The sequence below is a fragment of the Rhinopithecus roxellana genome, chromosome 15 (genome assembly GCF_007565055.1).
Source record: "Rhinopithecus roxellana isolate Shanxi Qingling chromosome 15, ASM756505v1, whole genome shotgun sequence".
Classification (NCBI taxonomy): domain Eukaryota; kingdom Metazoa; phylum Chordata; class Mammalia; order Primates; family Cercopithecidae; genus Rhinopithecus; species Rhinopithecus roxellana.
The window spans coordinates 122,642,715-122,660,148 of record NC_044563.1 but is presented as its reverse complement, the minus strand read 5'-3'; the positions used below and the strand labels follow the sequence as shown (position 1 = coordinate 122,660,148).

The following is a 17,434-nucleotide window of genomic DNA, read 5'->3' as shown; positions in this document are numbered from 1 at the left end:
AAACAAATTGTTATAGGGTTTTCATTATTACAGGCAATTATGTCCACATGACTTACAAAGCTATTGCCAAATCCATCCAAGGAAGCAGAGTATGAAAAAGAGGGAAAATATATTTTAAAATTTCAATGGTGGTATAGCAGAGCTCTCAATATAAGAAAGTGACATAATGTGGACTTTTGCTATGAATTTTCACTTTGTGAATATGGGGAGAGGTTAACCAATGGGCAGAAAATTAGAGAAGGTGATACGTAATAGGCTTTTTGCAGTCAATTTTTCTCGTAGTATTATGCAAGATCATCAAGAAAATGCTTATTCTCTGGAACCAGTTTTAGAACTTTTCCAATCACAAGTCTTGCCCTCATCTGTTAAGGTAAAGTGACCCATCTGAGGAAGTCTTTAAAGATCTTAAGGCAGATGGTTCCTGCTCTCCTTAAATGAGCAGTGCATACTTGATCTTGCTTCACAAAACAGGGTTGAGTCTCACTTTCTATCTACCAATCTGATTGAGGCTGTTATTTTAACTTCCTCAATACAGGTGTGAATTTGCAGCACTGAATTAAATTCTGGGCAGATGATAGATCTGTGCTCTGTAATCACTATCTAAGCACCAAATGTGCCTCCAGAATGACAAAGATTATTAACATCACAAAGTATGAATCCTGGAAGAATTTCCTCTTCTTCAACTCCTTTCAGTCTGATTTTCAGCTTTTCACCTGGGGCTACATATCAGCTTCTATAACATTGGAACGTGTTCCAAGACCTTCCACATTGTGCTTTTTTGGCATCATCACAAGCTGCTGGCCTTTACAAACAGACTGCCTGATTCCAGCTTTCCCAGGACAACAGTGCCCATATCCTTGTACTTATCCAAAACTGGCAGCCTGACTGGTACAGCAACTGATCTACTGAAGTCTGACAAATTACCTAGATATAGAATAAATGGTAATCCAATGTACTAAGTACAGAAATTCAATTGCTCTTTGAAATTTTCTGCAGTTAGTCCTGAGCAGGCATACAGAGAATGCAGGTTTTGGAATTGAAGCCAACCTTTTTCAAAATGGCACTAGTTTTTCTTTATATTCTTCGTATCTCTCATTGCTCCAATTTGCTGTTGGATCATTCATCTTATTAATAAACAGAATTAAGTGTTTCACACTTGCTGTCTTTGCCAACATTGCACGTTCTCTTCTTTGTCCTTTTATCAAATCCAATTTCAAGCTCTCTTCTCCTGGCTGAGATTAGCAGCACAACCTAATCAGCTTGAGAGACAGCACCAATCGTATTTGGGATGAAGCTCCTGTGACCAGAGACATCTAGAACTATAAAATACTTCTTTTCAGTTTCAAAATAGGCAAAACCCGCTTCTATTGTTTTATCCTTGTCTCCATTTTCCTAACTTGTGTCTAAGATTCAAGACAAGTACCAAGTTTCTCTGTTTTGTTTTTCTTTAACTTCTTTTTCATACATTTCAAGTGCCCCGTTTTCACCCATTTCAGTCAAATACACTATTTGTCTTCCGGTGGTTGACTTGCCAGCATCGACATGCACAATGTACACTGCATTTTGTTTTGAGAAAAGACCTCTCTCTGTTACCCAGGCTGGACTGCTGTGGTGTGAGTGGCTTAATGTAACCTTGAACTCCTGGGCTCATACGATCTTCCCAACTCAGCCTTTGGAGTAGCTGGGTCTTCTGGTGCACACCACCATGCGCCATGCACTGGCATTTTTTATTTTTAAGTGATGGGGTCTTGCTATGTTGCCCAGGGTATTGCTCTTGAACTCCTGGCCTCAAGCAATCCTCTCACCTTAGCCTCCCAAAGTGCTGGGATTACAGGCGTGAGTGCCTTTTAGGAGTGCCTGGTGGCATAACCACAGAATTAGGTTTTGGCATTTCCTCTTCCTCCTTCAGCATTTCCTGGGTACTTTTCTCTGGTGGCTTACATCTCCCCAGGAACCATCTCTGCTTCACTTATTTCTTCTACATGCTTCCCTAATCTCCTCTTCTTATGAGGAGACCAGTCATTTTGGATTAGGACTCTCACTAATAACTTCATTTTAACTTGATTACCTCTGTAAAGACCCTATCACCAAGTAAGATCACACTCTGAGGTACTGGGTGTTAGGACTTCAACATATGAATTTTGGAGGGATACCATTCAGGCCATAACACAGACTTACTAGAATGAAAAAAAAAAATACTTTTAATGGACATATAAAGTGCTAGTGAGGATGTGGAAGACTAGGATACTCATTCACTGCTAGTGGTGATACACAATGGTTTGCCCGCTTTAGAAAACATGCACTTACCATATGAGCCAGAAATATCACTCTTAGGTATTTACACAAGAGAATTAAAACATATATTCCCACAGATACTGTATACAATTGTTTATAGCAGTTATATTCATAATAGCCCAAAACTGCAAACAACCAGAATATCCATCAACTGATGAACGAATAAATTGTTGTATGTCTATGTAAGAAATACTACCCATAAATAAAACAGGAATAAACTACCAATAAATTCAACAGGATGTTTAGACCTCAAAAGCATTATGCAACATGAAAGAAGCCAGATACAAAAATGGTAAAATGTATAAGACTCTCTGGAAAAGGAAAAGTTCTGGCTCTCATCAGCACTGACTGGCATAACCTTATTTGCTCTTTATTATATGGAGGAAGACTCTTTTCTTTATTTTTGTTAGATTTGTAAAAACTAAAGGGAAAAAACTATAGGGAGAGAAATTGGGTCACTAATTGCCAGGAGTGGGGCTAGGGGCAGGAAATTGATTGAAAAGAGGAACAGGGAGACTTCTGGAGGTTAGGGAAATATTCTTTATCTTGATTGTGGTACTGGTTAGAGAACTACATACATTTGTCAAAACTTACTAAACTGTATTCTTTAAAAGGATGTATTTGACTATGTGTAAATTTTGTTAAAGTAAGCTTGGCTTTTAAAAAGTATTAAAAATAGTAGTCTTAAATGAAGACCATGGAATTGCTGCAACAGATAATATTAAATCAACATTTTCAAAAATAGAAGGTATAGTCAATCACTATGTCCTAACCAAAAATATTATTGATAATAACATTTTAATTCATCTGTTTTCAGTTTCTCTTGTGTGTATGCCTATATAATATATATTATCATGTAATATATTAACACACGAGTACATGTGTATAATTTACACATAAATAACTGGATATGTAAAGGATATGCATGCAAAAATTTTGTATAAATGTAAGGCATACACACTCAGATATTTTGGATATCTCTCATAGTTACTTTCAATTTTCTTTATTTTAATAAATAATTCTCAAACTAGTATCTCTGTGCTTGGAGGCTTTATCATCATTTTGGATTTTTTTAAAAGAAAGAATGACAAAATTTGAATTAATGTGTCAAAGTTTAAAAAAGTCTGTCTCATGAAATATATAGATTCAATTATTTTTCAAAGTTCTTGAACCAGTTTACATTGACACAAACAATTAATGAAAGTACCTGTTTCATCATACTCTTGTCAGCACTGATTGACATAATCTTAGTTGTTCTTCATTATATTGTGGAAGAGTCTATTATTTTTGTTATATTTTTAAAAATAGTAAATTACTTTTAGCAACTGTCTTTTAGCAAACTATTAAAATCTTACAAATCTGGCTTTACCTATTGATACAGTATATTATGTGCATTGATTTTCTTCCATTAAACCATCTTTACACTACTGAATACAATACAATTACAAATGCCTGCTGGCAAAGCTGGCCCAGTAATTTGTAGTTGATCATTGCTAATCACAGCCTTTGCAGGAAACTCCTAACTACCTCTCCTTCCAGAACCTAGACTTTTAATAAATTTGTTTCCTCATCCTTAGAGCTATTTACCTTCCCTCATTCTCTCAGACAGCTGCCTATATTTCTTCATAAAGTTGTTATTTTTTTAGTAAGTCAGTTTCTTTACCATCTTGAAAACAGTTGCATGGTCTCCACATTTTGGATACTCTGAAAAGGATTTCATCCAGTGCAATCTTCCGGAATAGAACAACTTTCCCTTCCAAGATTTCAGGCCTCGTACTTAAACCTTGAGCTTTCGTTGAGCCCTGTAAGTGTGGTGATCAACCACCTATTGAGTAGTGCAGCCAAAATTACAGTTTATATCAAGGAGTCCAGAGATGCTATCTAAATATGCTTTATCATCCATTCTACCCATCTGAGGGGAGCCTTCATGTACACAACAGAACCAAATGGAGTATATATGACAGCATGAATTAACAACTCTTGGCCATTTTAAAGACTGAAAAAAACAGCAGCACCAGAGAAATAAATAAATTAAATAAACAAATAAATAAATGAGCAAACCAATAAGGCAAATCATTTTCAGTACTAAACACTGAATAAATCTTAAGATCCTCAGACTGACATTTCTCGAAACAGCTCTTTGAAGCCAACAACACAAAGCAGTCAATAGTGGTTAAACAATGCTTTTTATTTCCCCAGGGTTGGAAATCTGGAATTCTCAATTCCGATTATATATCAAAACAATGTATATAGCTTTTATAGGTATACTCGGGCCCAACACTCAGGTGATCTCTTTAGTAAGTCTGAAATGAGGATTATGCATCTGCATTTTTAATAAGCTGCAGGTATGATTCTGATGCTTAGCCAATATTTTAAATTATTGGTTTAAATTCTGGGGATCAGATGGGTTTGGGAAAACAATTCTTTCCAGAAAGCTTAATACAAAAAAATTTCTAAATTCTGCAAGTACCAGAGCTTTTAGCCAGCTAATCAATTTATGCCTTGATAAGACAAATAGACCCTTTTGCCAAGGATTGACAATCTTGATATAATTCCCAGAATTATTGTGTACAGGATAAACATATGTATTAGGTAACTTGAAGATCAGAGATTGTCTGTGGATATTATTTGTCCTGCCTGCCCTCTGCTGGCATGAAGTTGGACAATTGACAGAATGTGCGCTTAGCTTGACAAGGCAGTCATTCTCATGGAAGAAATGTTTTGGTTTATTTATGCAAGGCATAGTAGTATTTGGAAGGCCTAGAAATAACAATATAAAATGATTTGGAGATTCTGGATAGTGAAATAATCTCAAGTTTTATTAAACCCATCTGTTCAGCTGTGTACTTCTTCAAGTCAGAGATGCTTGACCACTGAAAAGCAGCCATATCTAAAATACCTAAGTAGGACAGAACCAGCCAAGTTGGACCCAAAGAGGAAGCAGCAGACCCTGTTGGCCAACTAATACTGGAAAATCAAGACAAGAGGGAGGCATTGGCAAGGCAAGAACTTGAGGAGGAAAGTTATCTGTCTATCGATAGAAGAGAGGGGGAATCTTTTTTAAGGGCACTGTAATCAAAATTTCAGCATTATGGAGATAGAAGATGGCAGTATCCAAGAAGAAAAAGACTACTGGCTCTGTTGAAAGAACTATTGTATGTGGAATGCAAGTCAGTGGAAGACAGTGTAAAAAAGAGACTTGGTCCCAGCTGACAAGTGACACAGTTACCAGGGTCCTGATGGGCCTTAGGTATCTGGACATATTCCTCTCCTGCGTTTTGCCTTCCTTAACAAGCTGACCCAAGTCATGTAACAGGTAGGGCAGGGCTCTCCTAACTTAGCTGACTAGGCTGAATTGCTAATCATAAAAGAAAGCATCTGACCATTTATCTCTTAGAGGGATGGATGCCTTCTGAGGTTGCTGAAGCAAGACTTTAGCATTCCCAACAAAAACCTGGGACCATTTTTGTTCTCTTAGGCAGCATATCCAGCTGCCAGAAGACAAGATGGACTCCAGCCCTGACCTTCCATTGACTTTTTACTCATTATAATCTCACTGAAATACTAAAATCTCCACTGACAGTGAGGCTTATCCCCCATTTTCTAGTCATGTGATACATGTTAGAGCATGATGCCCCACTGTGCAGGTGTTTACAAAAACCCACCTGAACATTGCTTGTACATCATTCCTTTTCCCACATCACCTTCCTTAAAATGACAAGAACTGAGCCCCTTGGGGAGCTAGTACCAGGATTCCTTTCCTGTATGCTGCTTCCTTGTATGTTTGAGTCACAAACCTATTAAATCTTGGCTGAGAAAAAATTCTGTTTATCCTGGTGTTAATTTCTACTTATGCAAGAGCCAACAAATGTGGGGTCCAGGATGCAGTAACAGCCTTGGTGACTCTGCTGGAGCCCATAAGTGAGGATATTTCCCTGAGGAGAAGCACCAGAGAGCCAGCAAGACCTCCAGAATGTGACCTTGTGATAGATGAAACGGCCACTTGAAATATTTGCTTCAGTGTCTCTGCAGTCACTGAGTCCTCCCTTGGCCCAAGGTACTTTTGTTCTCCTTCTGAGCCCTGCCCCTCATTTTCTTTTCCCTCCTGATTGGCTTAGGGATTTCTGGAGTAAGGGGTCCTAGTCCCCTCTGTGCTAGGTTTTAAGAACCCTCTGACTAGCTGACATCAGATTCTGAGTAATTTCCAAGAAACCTGCTAGACTGGTTGAGGAGGTAGGCAGTCGGACTTGATCAGCCCAAAGAACAATGGCTGGGATGAGTCCTGCTGCATGCCCAGCTTCTCTGAGCTCTTTATTTCTCTCTTCATTTTTTTTTCTTTCTTTTTTCCCTTCCCCGTCTCTTTCCCCATCTTCTAACTTTATTCCTCTGGTTATCTCAGAGAGCCACCTACAGTCTTACTCATCTCAGCCAAAAGTACACTTAGCTTCCTCTGGCTGGAAAGACTTCACCTTGACTTGTGACTTGCAAAGGTGGGAGGGACTCATCTGACATGGTGAAGGTCTAGGATACTGAGGCTTTCCCTGATGGGAGACTAGCAAGAGTGGTGACGACACTGACTCTGCACCGTACAGTGGCGGGAAGCCTCACAAGCTTCCTTTCCTTGCCTTGTCTTTTTTCTTCCCTTCCTTTCTCTCTCACACCCACCCCCTTTCAACCTGGTTCATTGGCAGAGAACTATCAGAAATTTCATATTCTCCTATTTTCTCCCTGAAATGAAGGAAAAGATTTTCTCCCTATATTTCCTCCTTGCCTTCACTCCACTGTCCAGTGAGACTCGAGTGCTCTCCCTTTTGTCTGCCCTGGGGAGTACCTCCCAGGCAGAACACTGGAACCATTTTCTTTTTTACAGGAAACTCTCCACTCTCATTGCTTCTGATTGGGAAAACTTTGTCCAATTGAACTCCTCACCAAAATACTGATCTTTTGATATTTCACTCCTTCTTTATTTTACTCTGAGATTCAAGAGCTCCCATTCCATGATCTTTTTGATACCCCTAATTTCCCCCATCACTTCCTCCTTCAAGTTTGGCCCATTCTGGCCTGGGCAAAGGTACAGCAATTATAATTGTCTGAGCTCAGTCCTTCAGCTTTCACCCCTCCTCCTGACTGTTTGGCCTGTGTTCTAAATGAGGTAAGAGCAGTTTTGAGTAATGGGGGCCTTCTTCCTCAAGAGTGGAGGAATTATCTTAGCACCTACTACTGCCCATCTTCAACACAAAAGTGCACTGTACACCTGTAGCCTGTACAATACAAGTGCACTCTTTCAACTACACACACCATGGGCATTCCTGGCCTTGTAGTCACATGTAGGGCACCCATTCCTTAGCAGCTAGTGTGAAACAACTATGTCTGTTATTTCTATGTTTTCCTCTCTGATCCCTGAGAACAAGGATTCCTCCATCCAAAGGAATCCTGGGCTGACTACTGGGCTTAAAGGGTCTCAAATTACATCAAGACTAATTCCCTGGGGCTTTTCCCTATACAAGGATCTTTAATCAAAGGTAACAGGAGAGGCAGGATTAGACATGGGCAATGATCTCAGTGTTCCCCATGACTCTCTTCTAGGATACATTCTCTCCAACTGGGGGCAATTTAAGCTAGAAAACCTAAAGAAAAAGAAATTAATCTCCCTTTGTGACATCACCTGGCCCCAGAACCCATTGGGAGATTAGGAGCAATGAACATTACATGAGTCTCTTAGGTATAATGCTACGTTACGGCTACACTTGCTTTATAAGCAGTCACAGAGGTGGGAAGAAATCTCTTATGTGCAAACTTTTATGAAGTTGTATCAAGATACTGGGTTATTAGACTCATGTCACATATGCATGGCATCTACCATTCCCAGCTTATTGCCTGGGGTTAAGAAGCAAGTGCCGGACCTACCCATTGATCCACTATTACAGTCACCACCTAATCTTCCTGATCCCAGGCGTGATACACAGTAACCCTCCACCCCTCTTTCAGGTTCAAGGCCTCCTTTGGCCCCTGAATCTCCACCATACTTGGATCAGGCCCATAGAGAACTAGAGATTTTAAGGCCAGAGCCCGATCCACTATCCCCTATGGGGGTCTGATTGAGTTCTAAGCTGGCAACTACTTTTACCTCACCCCCCCCCCCCAGTCCAGGGCCTCTGTCCCCTAAAGGAGATAGCAAATGGGTGGGGGGAATAATTCAGGTTCCCATCCCCTTCTCCATGGCAGATCTGAGAGTATGTAAAGAAAAGTTTAGCCAGTTCTCAGAGGACCCCAATAAGTTCAGGGAGGAATTTGTAAAACTACGTCTGAGGTTCACCCTAACCTGTTAGGATGTGATGGTGATTTTAGACAATTGTGCCACCCCAGATGAAAAGGTCCAGATTCGTGAAAGGGCAATGGCACATGCTGACTCATTTGTACAGGACAATGCCTCATATGCTGTTTATCAAGCTTTGGGGAAGATAATCCCTGAGCAGGACCCCGGTGGGACCTTAGTGATGAAATAGACAAATGTAGAATGGAGCATTTTATTGCCTATGTGACTGAAGGGCTGAGAAAATGCATGAAGAAGCCTGTGAATTATGACAGGGTTGGGGAAGTAGCTCAGGCTGGACTGGCGAAGAATCTCCTCAGCTGTGTTACAGAAGTCTTCAGAAAGTATAGTAACTATTGTTAATCCAGAGTTGCCAGAAGGGATAGCCTTGTTGGCTATGCACTTTGCATTTTTATCACACAGTTCACTCCTGATATTAGAAGGAAGTTACAAAAGTCAGAGACAGGGCCCCATACCCCTCTGTCAGTATTGGTAGAGAAGGCTTTTACGGTTTTCAACAACAGGGACAGGGCAAAGCAAGAGGAAAAAAATATCAGGCTGATCAAGAAAACACAGCTTTTGGCTACCTTGATTAGCCCTCCACCTCATGGCAACCCAAAAAGGCAAAGAATACCAGAGACAAGAGACAACTGCCCAATGAGGGACCTAACCAATACACACACTGCCAGAAGGATGGGCACTGAAAAAGGGATTGTCCTGACCACATCAAAGCAGGGAGATCCGCTGACTTTCCAGACAGGATCCTCGTCTTGGAAATCTCTCCCATGAGGGAGACTGTACCACTGACTAATGGCACCCAAGAATCCACCCAGCTCCCACCTCCATCATCACCACTCCAGAGGAGCCTAGGAAAACTGAATTTCTTATTGATATTGGAGCAGCCTATTCTGTCCTAAGTCTGTAAGCCTCCTCTCCAATCATGACTGTCTGGTGATAAGAATAGATGGATGATTTAAGGTAAGACAATATACTTTTCCTCTTGTCTGTGAGGCTGGTTCTGAAGTTATAACTCATTCTTCCCTACATATTCCTGAATACCCCACTTTAGTGTTCGGTAGGAAACTGCCGAGCTCATTGGAGGCTTCTATCTTGTCAGGGAAAGATAGCCTCAAGGTGTCAGTAGACAAAGGACAAGGGATCAATTTGTTAGCCTCACTACAGCTAGCGGATATTAACATTTCCTCTCTTCCTGATGAAATTTGAATTCAGGTTAACACAGTAGTATGGGACATTACAGTTCCAGCATGAGCTGTCAGAGTTTCCCCTATTGAAGTAAAGCTAAAACCAGGAGTAAAATACGCTTGGAAAAGACAATATCCTCTAAGACCTGAATCCCTAAAGGGAATTCAGCCATTACTTACCAAGTTCCTAAAACACGGATTAATAAAGGCCCATCAATGAACCCGTAACATTCCCATACTTCCCATCTAAAAGCCAAATGGGGAGTATTGGTTTGTGCAAGAGCTATGAGCCATAAATGGAGCTGTGGTTTCCATTCATCTGATGGTATGAACTTGTATACACTGCTCATCCAGATTCCTGGGATGCACAATACTTCATCATGCTGGACCTTAAAGATATATTCATCTGCATACCTCTGCACCTTAATTCCCAATATATTTCTGCCCTTGAATGGAGGGATCCCAGTATCTTAGAGACCACTCAACACAGCTGGAAAGTGCTCCCACAGGGCCTCTGGGATGCCTTCATCTATTTGGGAATGAAATTGGCAGTGAAATTGACAAAACTAGATTTCAGAGTAGGGGCCATATTACAATGTGTAGATGACCTGAGGATTGCCAATCCGACTAAGCAAGATTCTGACTGTAACATCATCAAGACCCTGAACTTCCTGGCAGAACAGGGATACAAAGTTTCCTTGGCTAAGGTCCAAATCTCCCTATAAAGGGCCTAAAATCTAGAATTTGTTCTCACTCCCAGTGCCTGAGCCTTGGCTATGGATCAGAAAAGGTCAATTGATGGATTGCTGCCCCCACAAACCAGGAAACAGCTACAGGATATTATTGATTTGACCTGTTTCTGCTGAATATGGATTCCTAATCATGGCTTAATTGCCAAGCCCCCATACAAGATGCTGAAGAGGGGAAAAGGGTACCCCTGTAAAGAGACAAGAATTGTCATCAAGTTTTGAGGACTTAAAAACTGAGTTAAGCCAAATTCCATCACTTGGGCTTCCTAACCTGGATAAGCCCTTCACCTTATATATACATGAAAAACAGGGGATGGCTTTGGGGGTTCTAACTCAGAAGCTAGGGCCAAACCAGTGGCCAGTGGCTTGAAACAGTATTCCATTGCCCAGGGTTGGCTCAGTGACAGCTACTACCCTCCTGGTTAATGAGGCCTCTAAACTTACCTTGGGTCAGTACCTAGAAGTTGTAATCAAGTCCAGACTATACTGGTGGTGAAGAAACACCATTGACTCATCAAGCTCTTTTATTAGACACTCTGGACATTTCACAGAGTGTCAGAATTTGATCCCTGTCACTTTACTCCCTGTTGCAGAGATGAAGGCCTAATCCATCAATGTACTGAGACAATAGAATAGACCTATTCCATTAGGCCTGACCTCCAGGATGAGCCCCTTGACAATTCAGAAGTAGAATGGTTTCCTTACGGGAGTAGCTTTATGGAAGAAGGTGTCCAAAAATAGGCTTCTCAGTAGTAAGCCTTAATGACCTCATAGAAGCAGAAACTCTTCCCACTCTGACCTCAGCTCAAAAGGCCAAATTATTTGTTTTAACTAGGGTTTTGCAACTGAGAAAAGGAAAAACAAACTAAACATTTTTACTGACTAAAAGTATGGGTTTCATATCTTATATACCCACACTGCCATCTGGAAGAAAAGGCAAATGCTAACAGCTAAAAATTACCCAATAAAGCATAGGGATCTAGTCTTAGCTCTTCTGGAAGCTGTACAATTCCCTGGCCAGGCGGAAGTCATTCACTGCAAAGGCCATTGGACGGACAGACTGCTTATTAGCCAAGGAAATTAGCTGACAGGATCACAAAATAAGCAGCTGGAGCACAGAAAGATGACCAGGTCATGGCACTAATAACCCTTTGGGACTTCCCAGCTAACTTCAATACTCCCAAAAAGAACAGGATGATGTTGAGAAGTAGGGGTAGGAAAAGAGGAGTTCCAGGTGGTTGGTTAAGGACGGTAAAGTCCTTATCCCTGGGACTTGGCCATGAAAATTTATTTAGTACCTACGTGAAGTTACTCACTGTAGGAGGGATGTCTTTTGTGAATTAGTACAAAAGACCTCTTCTGGAAAGGGGCCAAGAAAGACTGTCAGTCAAGTAACCATGGCCTGTGACTTATGTATTCAAAACAATCCCCAGACTCAACTCGTTCCTCTTGCCCTAGTCAAGCCAGTCCAAGACCAGGAACCTACCCTGTGGAAGAATGGCAAATAAATATTACCCAGATGCCCTCTCTTTTGGGATAGAAATACCTTCTCATTTTCACGGACACTTTTACTGGCTGGGTCAAAGCATATCCAACCCAGTCTGAAAAGGCCACTGATATTTGCAAAAGTCTCCTAAAAGAAATAATTCCACAATTCAGTTTTCCAAAGTCACCCCAGGGCGACAATAGACCCTCTTTCATAGCTAAAATCACTCAAAGCTTTCTGGCAGTCCTGGGAATCGATTATAAATACATGACTGTTGGCATCTCCAATCCTGAGGAAAGGTAGAAAGGATGAATCATACCCTTAAAAGAACTTTGGCAAAGTTATTTCAAGAAACACATCAAACCTGGATAAGGCTACTTCCTATTGCATTCTTTTGGATTCGCACTGCCCCAAAGAGCAACCTAAAGCCCAGTCCATTTGAAATGGATTACAGGAGGCCCCTCCTCACTACTGACATTTTACTGGACTGAGAAATAAGTCAACGCACATGATATTATCAATTTGGATCAGATTCGGAAAGCAATTTGGGAATAAAGTACCATCAACTTCTATAAAAGAAGGAGAATCTCCTCTACAGGTCAACCCAGGAGACCAAGTCCTCCTTAAGATTTGGAAAGAAGGCTCCCTGGAGGATCGACGGTTGACTAAGTGACAGGGCCCTAGGACTAGGTGATCCTGGTCACTCCAACTGCAGTCAAGCTACCAGGGATCTCCAGCCTCTCCCAGTTAAAAGGCTGTTCACCAGAATGTTTCTAGGCTCATCCAGAAAGCCCCCTTTCCTCCCTGAGTGGAAGGCCTCCACTACAGGTTTACAAGAACCAATAGCCAGATACAAACACATAATGCTGTGGGTAAGCAGAGGAATACTAATTTTTCTCTTCACCCTAATTACCGTTTTCTTGTTCTACCATTTTGGACAGTCCCTCCCGTTGGTAAGGACCTTTTCTTTCTGTTCTTGCTAGGTTTAAGGCAGGATCACAATGAGAAACAACTTCCTCTTCCTCCTTCTCCACATACTCTTTGCTACTAGGGCCCAATGGGAAAAAAACTCACTCATCATTTTTTCCAGGATTATCACCTCAAGGAACAACCTCTTTAACTGTTAGATTTGCCACCACACCTACAGGTGGGAGGGACTAAGCTCCAATTTGTCCCCACTAAGACCAATTTGACATTAAATCTTACCTCTGACTATGTTGAAAAGCCATCACCTATGACTACACAAATTGAAGTAACAGAAAGACTTGAATGTGTGTGCCTCACAGACATCTATAACCAATCCATTTGGAAGGAGATATACATGTTTAATTATCCATCCTTGACAGTCCCCTGTTGTCCTTGTAGAACCAATCCTTGGGCAAATATAATGTATGTAGGTATGGCGTCCACTCTCAATTTACCCAATGACATTCAATATCCCTGACCAATGTCAAACTAAAACTACCTATTGGCACCCTGCCTCTCATTTACTGAAACATCCTGACTGGCTCCACCTCATCATCTCCACAGGGATGATGTACAGATTGGACAGGTATAGAGAGTATAACATGGAGGCTCTTTTATCTACCTCCTAAGGGAGAAAGGGCATTCCCTGGGTGCAGAGAACCAGAGCTCAGTGGGAAGACCTCTTTCACTCCAATGCAGTAGCAACATTCCTTCCTGAGAACCTAGTTCGAATAAATGGCTCAACTCCTTTATACACCATCAAGTAGGCACAGCCCCTGGATATATATTGCTTTGTCGCAGTCAAGGTCCTGCAAGGGAGAAACAGACCCCATCTTCCCATTCAACTTACAGGCCTTAGCCTATCCTTGTGTGGACACCCCCAGTTCCAAGGAAAAGTTACTGTAGGACAGTTGGGCTCCAAGAGAGTAACAGTCTATAACCTTACTTCCAAAATTAGATACAAGAGACCAACTGAGCTAATCCTGGCAGAAATTGTGGCACCTATGGGAAGGGCAGCTCCCTGAGGGGCTTCACCTAACACGAAATAACTTTTTAAAATCTTACACAGATTACAGAAAAGTTGACCACAAATGTAAGAGAAGGTTTATGAGGTCTCCAGGCTTCCCGAGACCAATTAGTGGTGTTGTCAACAATAGGCTAGGCTTAGATCATGGTCTAGCTGACCAGGGAGGGTGTGTGTGCAGTTATCAACAAAACTGGTTGTTACCTCAGTAACTCTGGAAAGGTTCAGATCAATATACAAAAAATATCCAAACAAGCTACATAGTAACATAGATCTAACCAGGGAACTGATCCAAATTATGTCTAGAAGTGCCTTCTCAAGTCTCACCTGGTTTCTTCCCTTCTTAGAACCTTAAGTAGCCATATTATTATTACTAATCTTCAGCCCTTGTCTACTTAATCTCTTAGTAAAGTTTGTGTCTTCCAGATTGCAACAGTTTCAGACAAAACTGATGCTGGCTGAAGGGTTCCAGCCTGAGCCACTGCAGGAAGGAGCAAGCCCCTATAAATCATTAGATCAGATAGCAAGAGACTTATGTGCCTCTGGAGCAGGTAGGGATGACAGACTTTGTTCAGCATGAAGCAGTTATAGAAAAGATTTTCATTCCTTTCTCCCCTTAAGAATAATGAGGTTGAGGCCAGGCGTGGTGGCTCTTGCAGTAATCCCAGCATTTTAGGAGGCCGAGGCAGGTGAATCACCTTAAGTCAGGAGTCTGAGACCAGCCTGGCCAACATGGTATAACCCCATCTCTACTAAAAATTAAAAAATTAGCTGGGCGTAATGCCATGTGCTTATAATCCTACTCAGGAGGCTGAGGCAGGAGAATTGCTTGAACTCAGAAGGCGGAGGTTACAGTGAGCTGATATCATGCCACTGCACTCCAGTCTGGGTGACAGAGTGGGAGTCTGTCTCAAAAGAAAAAGGGGGAAAAAAAAGAATAAGGAGGTTAAAATCTCTTAGGGGGGATTGAGACATTATAAGGAAAAGACTTGGTCCCCACAGAGATATGACACCAAGGCCCTAATGGGCCTTTCATATCTGGGTGTATCTCTCTCCTTCCTTTTTGCCTGCCTTAACAAGTCATGTAGCAGGAAGGGACACCTCTCCTAATTTAGCTGACCAGGCTGAATTCCTAATCATAAAAGGAAGAATCTAACCATTTATCTCTTCAAGTAGTGCCTTCTGAAGTCCCTGAAGCAAGACTCCAGCATCCCTGATAAGAACCTGACCAGGTGCAGGGGCCCGCCACCACGCCCAGCTAATTTTTTGTATTTTTAGTAGAGACGGGTTTTCACCATGTTAGCCAGGATGGTCTCAATCTCTCAGCTAATTTTTTGTATTTTTAGTATTTTTAGTAGAGACGGGGTTGCCCCATGTTAGCCAGGATGGCCTGGATCTCCTGACCTCGTGATCCACCTGCCTTGGCCTCCAAAAGTGCTGGGATTACAGGCGTGAGCCACCGCGCACAGCCACATATTGTTTTTTACCTCCAAATTCATCCTTCTTTCTCTACTCAAATTTGTGACCATGTGAAGTACATTCCCCAGAATGCAAAGTTAGCTGGTTCCTATTGGTTTCTACAAACAGGAGATGCTATAGGGGGATTAGAGGAAGGAAGTACAGAGAAGGGACTTTTTTAGTTTTTTTTTCTGCTCCTGTCAGCTTGGTTCCATCCTTCAGCTTCCCGTGGCATTCACAGAATCAGCGTCATCACACTCTCAGAAATCCAGCAACAGCCAGAGATGCCCCTTCCTCAGAGAGCGGAGTACCTGGATTCTGCTAACACATCACATCTCTCTCTCTTTTTTTTTTTTTAACTTCAATTCCAAAGAGTAGTAGCTGCTTCCCTATTACTTCAGTGATTCCCCTTTTTTCCCCTCAGCCTTCAAAGCCTTTGTAACTGATTACCTGTATCAACTCCCTTCATTTGAAATGCTTAGCGTATTTTTTGTCTTCCTGACTGGAACTTGCACAGTACAGAAGGCAATAGCTGGTCTGGCTAATATGTTCAAAACGAAAGAACAAAATGTAAATAGATTAATTGTGCTATTGTTTATACCTGATTTGTTCAAGCAACTGTACTTACTGAGCTTATCTGTCCAGAGATAGATGTTGCTGGTTTAAAGTCAATGATTTATACAATTCAAATATACAAGTAAAATCCAATAATCAAATGTATCAAAAAGTATATAATTTTAGATAAATGTAAAGTTCTATATTTTCTTGTTACTCACTTGACCAGGCCTCTTTATTGAAGCTAACTGCTGCTATTTTCAACAGTTATCTCTGCTTCTGAGTCATCATCATCCAAGGTTCAACCCTTTATTTCTAATATCAGCCTTTCAAGATCTTACTGCCCTAAGCCCCCTTTCCTACAAATGTCTCACCCAAGTCCATAGCTCCTCCTTGGATCCATACTCTAGGGGGTAGACAAGTGACATTGTCTTCACTTCCTATGCACTAAGACTCAATGTGGGACAATTACCAACACCCTGAGTTGACTTGGCATACTCCACTTTAAGATTTTATGTTGGAACCCCAGTAGGAACTAACAAGATTACCTTCTCCAGTTCCATGGTGTGCACAGTTTGAATCTATCCCATAATTTTGAGCTCACACTAAGTAATGCAACTCTTCTGAGTGTCCAGATTTAATGTCAAATGACAGGATGTAGCTACTTTCTGTATGTAACCTGCTCTATCTTCTCAGAGTATTCGCACTAACACAGCTGGATTCTCCCCATTTTTTCCCAATATTCATCCATCCAGACTCCTACAGTTCCCTTCAATGCTTGGAATCCCAGGGTCTTGCAACATTACATGTAGGAGTAATTTCCACACTATTGTGCATCTTTTATCAAGATTAATTTTAAATCTTGGTGCTATTGTACTCAGTCTCTGCAAGAAGAGCTCAGTATTTTTAAAAACCTGTGCACATTTTGAAACTAAAAAAGTTCTTATTGGTACTGAGAAGGGCTTCTTATTTATAATTTCTGGGATGAACACAATACTTGGAAAATTCTACGCTATAGGTTCACTTCAGATGAAAAACATATTTATGCTTTCTGGTAAATTACTTGAAGTATCTTTGAAGCAGCGTCAAAAGTCTGCATTTCTGATTTTCTTGAGAAAACTAAAATACATTCACTCAACAACCAACAATCACCTAAAGTGTATGTACAGTGGGTGAGGGGAATCTAGCTAAACAGTTTAGAAAGATAAGATCTACCCATTTCTTAGGAAACTCGTGAAAAATAAATAAATAATCAGAAATATATTTCAGAAATGAAAGGTAGACTTTAAAGTCTCTATGTTACTGAATAAGTGTATAAATAAGGAAGACAGTTTTTGTTGTATACATCCAAAGGTCCTCTTGCATTCTAATTCAGTCTCTCTTACT

The 17,434-nt window shown here is 41.0% G+C and overlaps 1 pseudogene; it reads right to left on the bottom strand.

Annotated features, from left to right (window-relative positions):
- Positions 1–284: 284 nt before the first annotated feature.
- Positions 285–16,476, bottom strand: LOC104661941 (annotated as a pseudogene).
- Between the last annotated feature and the right edge of the window lie 958 nt (positions 16,477–17,434).